Raw genomic sequence first — 5,693 nt, 5'->3', positions numbered from 1 at the left:
GCTTGGCTGGAGGTGGCCTTAGACTTAGCGTCCTGACCCCGCGGGGAGCCAAGGCCCATCCCAGCCGCCCGCTCTGACCATCACATTCTCCCCCGTGTCGGCCCGCATCTACCCAGTGGGCGCCCCCCTGTCAGGCAAGTCGCTCAGATATCTAGAAATAGTACGGTACCCTGAGAGCCAACCACGCCGTCACTAACGCCCGAGCCCCCGGGTTCGAGCGAACTCTTGGCACCTCAGTTTCTTCATCTGTGAAGTGGAGACAACTGGCTGCTGCTCACTGACCGCATGCGGGGTCCGGGCGGGGGCTGGGGGGCGGGCACCGGCTGCCCCAGGAGCGCTCCGGCCTCGCCGGGCTCCAGGCTGCGGGGAGGTGCCGGCTCCCTCTGCTGGACGGCAGGTGAATCGCAGACGGGAAAGGCCAGGCCTGCGGACTGCCCGGAGGAGGGAGCACCCCATCCCCGCCTGCCGGAGAAGGGGGGAGCCCCGAGGGGCCTGCCCAGAGGAGGGGGGAGCCCCGAGGCGCCTGCCTGGAGGAGGAGGAGGAGGGAGCCCGCTATTCCACGGGGGAAGCCTCCGAGGCCGGCGGCTCGCGGGGTGAAGCTTGCCTGCGTGGCCGCTGGGTTGGGACCTCCCCCCCACCAGGTCCTCCCTGAGGGCCGAGGCAGGGGACGCGGTGGCATCGTGGCATCCGTGCAGAGAACACCATCCCGGGGGAAAGAGACAGGACCAGGCAGCCGGTGTCCCAGTCTGTGCCTCTCAGGGACATAAGTGGCACTTTCAGGGGCATCCATGTCCTGCCTGGATTCGCTCAGCCGGCTGGTGACAAAGTTCTCAGGTGGAGGCCCAAAGGGGTTTCTGGCTCATAACACTAGCACACTTGGACAATTCTGGAAGCTTCTGTAGCCTCTCTGAATTTGCCGGTCATGATAGTGGCTCTTATTTATTGCATTCCCCTGGGTAAGGAGCTGTGTGACGGGCTTTCAATGATACAATAAAGTAGGTATTGTTGGGGCCATTTCATGAATGGAAAAACTGAGGCTGGAGACGTAAAGATATGGTTACACATCCGGAGGGGCTGGGATACGAGCCCATATTCTGCGGTGTGAGTGCCTCTAACTGCTCTGCTTCCAGTTGTGCTAGCCTCCACGTCTCCCCAGGGATTAATTACACAAGCCCTAAAATGAGCAGGACGTTGCCTCTCAACCTCCCTTCCTGGATGAGCGTGTCCACTCCCATAGTTTTAGCCACAGTCCGAGAGCTGAAAAGGCCTCTGCCAATGGCTTGAGCCCCAGTCCCTTTGCACCTCTGACCCAGCTAACGCCCGTCTCGGTCACCCTCAGCCAGTGAGGCTCAAACATTTGAGCCTCAAACATTTCATGGGATCCCTGGGTGGCGCAGCGGTTTAGCGCCTGCCTTTGGCCCAGGGCGCGATCCTATCAATGGAGACCCGGGATCGAATCCCACGTCAGGCTCCCAGTGCGTGGAGCCTGCTTCTCCCTCTGCCTGTGTCTATGCCTCTCTCTCTCTCTGTGTGTGTGACTGTCATAAATCAATAAAAAATTAAAAAAAAAAAAACATTTCAGGCTCGGTGTGCCCCACACTGAGCCGGCTCCTCCCCCAGCTCCCACCTGCTCCTCCCCCTGGCCCCCATCCCCGGCTGTGGTCCCACCATCCACTCCCCACAGGTGGCCACAGAGTCCTGGGTTTTTCTTCTTCAGCTATCCAGAATCTCTTCATGATCTCCCTTCTCTGCTGTTCCGCCTTGACTCAGATTGCTCCTCCCTTAGTCCACCACAGCCTGCAAACCTCTCATGTAGGGTGTCCTCCCCTGGGATTCCCCTTCTGATCCCTCCCACTTCTGTCCAACTGATCTTTGTAATTGAGATCTACACAAGTCACTCCTCTGCTTGTAAATCCTCCAGTTGCTCCTGCTGCTTTAAGGAAAAAAGCAAACTCTAGATTCGTCCATGGCACTGGAGATCTGCCTTCGGCCTCCTCTCCGCTTCATGCCCTTCCCACCCCAGGCCTGGCTGCAGAGGTACCCAGAGCCTTGACCTTGCTGCACCTTCTGTCTCCCCACCTTTCTTGCCTGGAACCTCCTGGACTCCCTTTCCCCTCAGCTGGTCCAGGGTTCTGAGCTGAGAGGGCACACCTCTTTTTTCATCTCTTGTCAGAAGCCTTCATGCAGGATATTGGTGAAGATTGTGATTTTTTTCTTCCACTAGATGTTGAGGACAGGATTTTGTGTCTTTTCTGTGTAACACCCACTTGAGCTAGTAAAGGCCAATGGTGAGGCCCTCAGGACAATGGGGCCGGGGTGGTTTTGTCTTCTAGAACCGTCTCTTGCAGAGTGGCCAGGCAGCCCCTGGCACTCCTCCTGCCCAACTCCCTCTACACCCCGCCCCACTTCACCAGTTGAGGGGCCATCCCCATGGTGGCCAGCAGGGGGCAGGACCGATCCACAACATTCCCTTAGTCCAGGTCTCCAGTGGGTTGGCCCTTCTGGAGGTAGGGAGCAACACCAGGCCCTGGGAGAACAGGCCAGGTGTGCACAGCTGCGGCGGGAGGGGCAGGCCTCAAAAGGCCAGCTTATGGTCACTGAAAATGCCAGGTCGGGTGACTTGACAGGATAGCCCTGGGATGGCACCTACTCTTCCTGGGCGTAGACCCCAACCCCAGCCTAGCTCTCCAACTGCACCCCTTTGCCTTTCGTATGCTCAGCCGCTCCTTCCCAGCTAGCTCCCCAGCGTCAAGGGGGGTCTGAATTGGGCCCTCAGGGTACCCTAGCTCCTTGGGAATCAACCCGAATCCAGGAATTTGAGGAGAAAGAAGTCCCATTCCTCTCGGCTCATTCCTGCGCCTCAAGAGGAGGAGGGAAGGCTGTCAATTTGAGGGGAAGCCACTCATGTGGGCGTTTGACAAAGATTTATCCTGTGGCCGCTGTGCTAGGGACGGGGGCTAAAGATGGGAGAGCGGGTATCCTGGGGCTGGGACCCCAAGTGCACAGGGTGAATTCAGGCCTCCAGTGACTCAGCCCGCAGGGCCGCAAGGGCTATGAACAGAGTGCCCGGAAGCTCTGAGGACCTGAGCAGCTTCCGCTCAGCCAGGCGCTGCAGGAGTTTTGACAAAGGAGAGGACATCATAGCCAGGCTTGTGAACAGGAATAAAGTTCTGCCAGGTGGAGGAGGAGGGCCATCCTGGACAGAGGGACCCAGCATGAGCAAAGGTGCAGAAGCGAGGCTGTGTCTAGAGAATATCAATGAACAGATATGGTTAGATTTGCTTTCCACCCTCCACCAGCTGTTTGATGTGGAACACCGTGTAAATTTAAGGTGTACAACATAGTGAATGGACACGTGTGCATATTGTAAAATGATGACCACAATGAGGTTCCTTAACTATCTGCTTTTGAATGACCGCTTGCTGTATGGCAGACATCATACTATCATACTTATTTATATTATCTCTTTTTTAAAAATATTTTTATTTATTTATTCATGAGAGACACAGAGAGAGGCAGAGACAGAGGCAAAGGGAGAAGCAGGCTCCACGCAGGGAGGCTGATGTGGGACTACGGGGTGCCGATGTGGGACTCGATCCTGGGAACCCAGGATCCTGACCTGAGTGGATGGCAGACAGTCAACCAGTGAACCACCCAGCTGGTCTGGAGTGAACCACTATCTATTTCATTTCTAATTGTCATGTCAATCCTCAAGGTACCATGATCCACACTTTACAGATAAGAAACTGAGGGTCAGGGAAGCAAAGTGACAGCCCTGGTAAGAAGCTTAGAAGCTGATGTCCCGGTCAGGATGGTGTGACCCCACTGTCTCCAGAGGACTGGAGTTAAGGTGGTGGGTGTGTAGGTAGGAGGGGTCACACAAAAACCAGAAAAGTCCTCCTCTGTTCTAGGACCTCACCGCTGGCCCCAGCATCTCTGGCCAGGCTCTTAGGCTCTTCAGAAGACTCTTCTCGAACAGCGATCTATCTGTCAGACTTGTCACTTTTTCTTTTCCTATGGGAAAAAATCCTGTGCAGATTTCATTCTGTGGGTCACAGATTTTGTCCAGGCCCAGTTGAAAGAGAAAGAGAAAGAGGCCTGAGGAGGGGTGAAAGGGATGGGGCTGCTCAAGTCAGGGCAAGTCAGCTTGCCGGGCAAGGCTCCTTGGCTTCCTTCCCCGCGCTGTTTGTCTCCCCTGTCTGATGCGATGGAGGTGCAAGGGGACCTCCTCTTCCAGCGAGAGAAGCCTGCTTCTGCGGGGCTCCCCTTCTCTGCGGAGGACCCTCCAAGCCTCCCCATTCTGGGCCTCAGTGCAGCCATCCCCACACCCTCCTCGGGATGCGTCCAGTCCTTATAAACTGGAACTCTCATCCTGTCCTTGCCAGGGATCGCTTTTAAAAAAATTGAGAAAAAAATTATGGTAAATAATATGACAGAGAAGGGCACATCCAAATTAAAGGCATTCTGGGCCTCTTGGCCCTCGCTGCGGCCTTTGCGGCAGGGAACCAGTGAGCAACCTCTTGTTTATCCCCAAGACGTGTCTTTCTATAGGCAAACAGAGAGAGTGCAAGTCACTGTATACGCTTTAAAAAAAGTATGAATGGTGGGCGCCTGGGTGGCTCAGTTGGTTAAGCAGCTAAGTTTGGCTCAGGTCATGATCTCACGGTCCTAGGATCGAGCCCTGTGTGGAGTGACTCTGCATTCAGCGGGGAGCCTGTTTCTGCCTCTCCCTCTGCACCCCAGACCCCCTCCTGCATGCTGGCTTTCTCTCAAATAAATAAAATCTTAAGAAAATACAAATGGGACCATATTATAACCATATTGTCTTATAGCTTCCTTTTTTTTTTTTTTACCTCACATCATATCTTTGACATCTTCTCCGTGCCATGTACCCATCATATTTTTAATGACTACAGAGTTCTTTCTATAGACTTCAGGTACCAGTTTCTTCTTTGATGTTGTTTCTTCTTGACATTTAGGCTGCTTCTAGTTTTTGCCATTTCAAACAGTGCTGGGATAAACAGCTGTATTTGTAGATTAGTTGCCAGCTAACTAATATGGTGTGTGTTTAAATTTGAATATATGTTCCCAAATTGCCTTCCAAAAACACTGTATCAATTTACAGTTCTGCCAATGTATGGGATTTCTCATACCCTTACATCTGCACCAATACGGTATTATCAATCTTTTAAGCCTTTGCTGATTTGATAGGTGAAAAATTACATCTCACTTCAAAAATTTAGATGCCTTTAGGAGGGAGGCTGGATATATTTTCCTATCTTTGCTAGCTATATGAATTTCTTTCTTTCCTTTTTTTGTGAATATCATATTATTGACCTTCAACTATTTGGGGGGAAGCTATTCACCTTTTTTCTCATTGATTTGTAGGGGCTCTTTGTATATTAAGGAAATGAGCATCTAAGGGCCATTTTATTATTTCCTCCACTACAAACTCCATGTTTGGGAAAATTTGTTAAACAGCAGTTGTTATTATTTCGTACTGCATTCTCTCAATCTGATCCTTGTACATGGACCCTCAGAATGTTTCACAGCCCAAGACGGCCAGAATTTCTGTATTCAGCTGGTGTAACCCAAGCCAAAAGCAAAGCCTTGGAATTTTTGTTAATCCTAGAAGCTTCTCCATGGCTAAATGTAGGATGTCCGTTGGCTTTCTGAAATATTTTAAGTGGCT

This window comes from Vulpes vulpes, chromosome 3 (assembly GCF_048418805.1).
Source record: "Vulpes vulpes isolate BD-2025 chromosome 3, VulVul3, whole genome shotgun sequence".
Lineage (NCBI taxonomy): Eukaryota > Metazoa > Chordata > Mammalia > Carnivora > Canidae > Vulpes > Vulpes vulpes.
Note: the sequence above shows the minus strand (reverse complement) of the source record.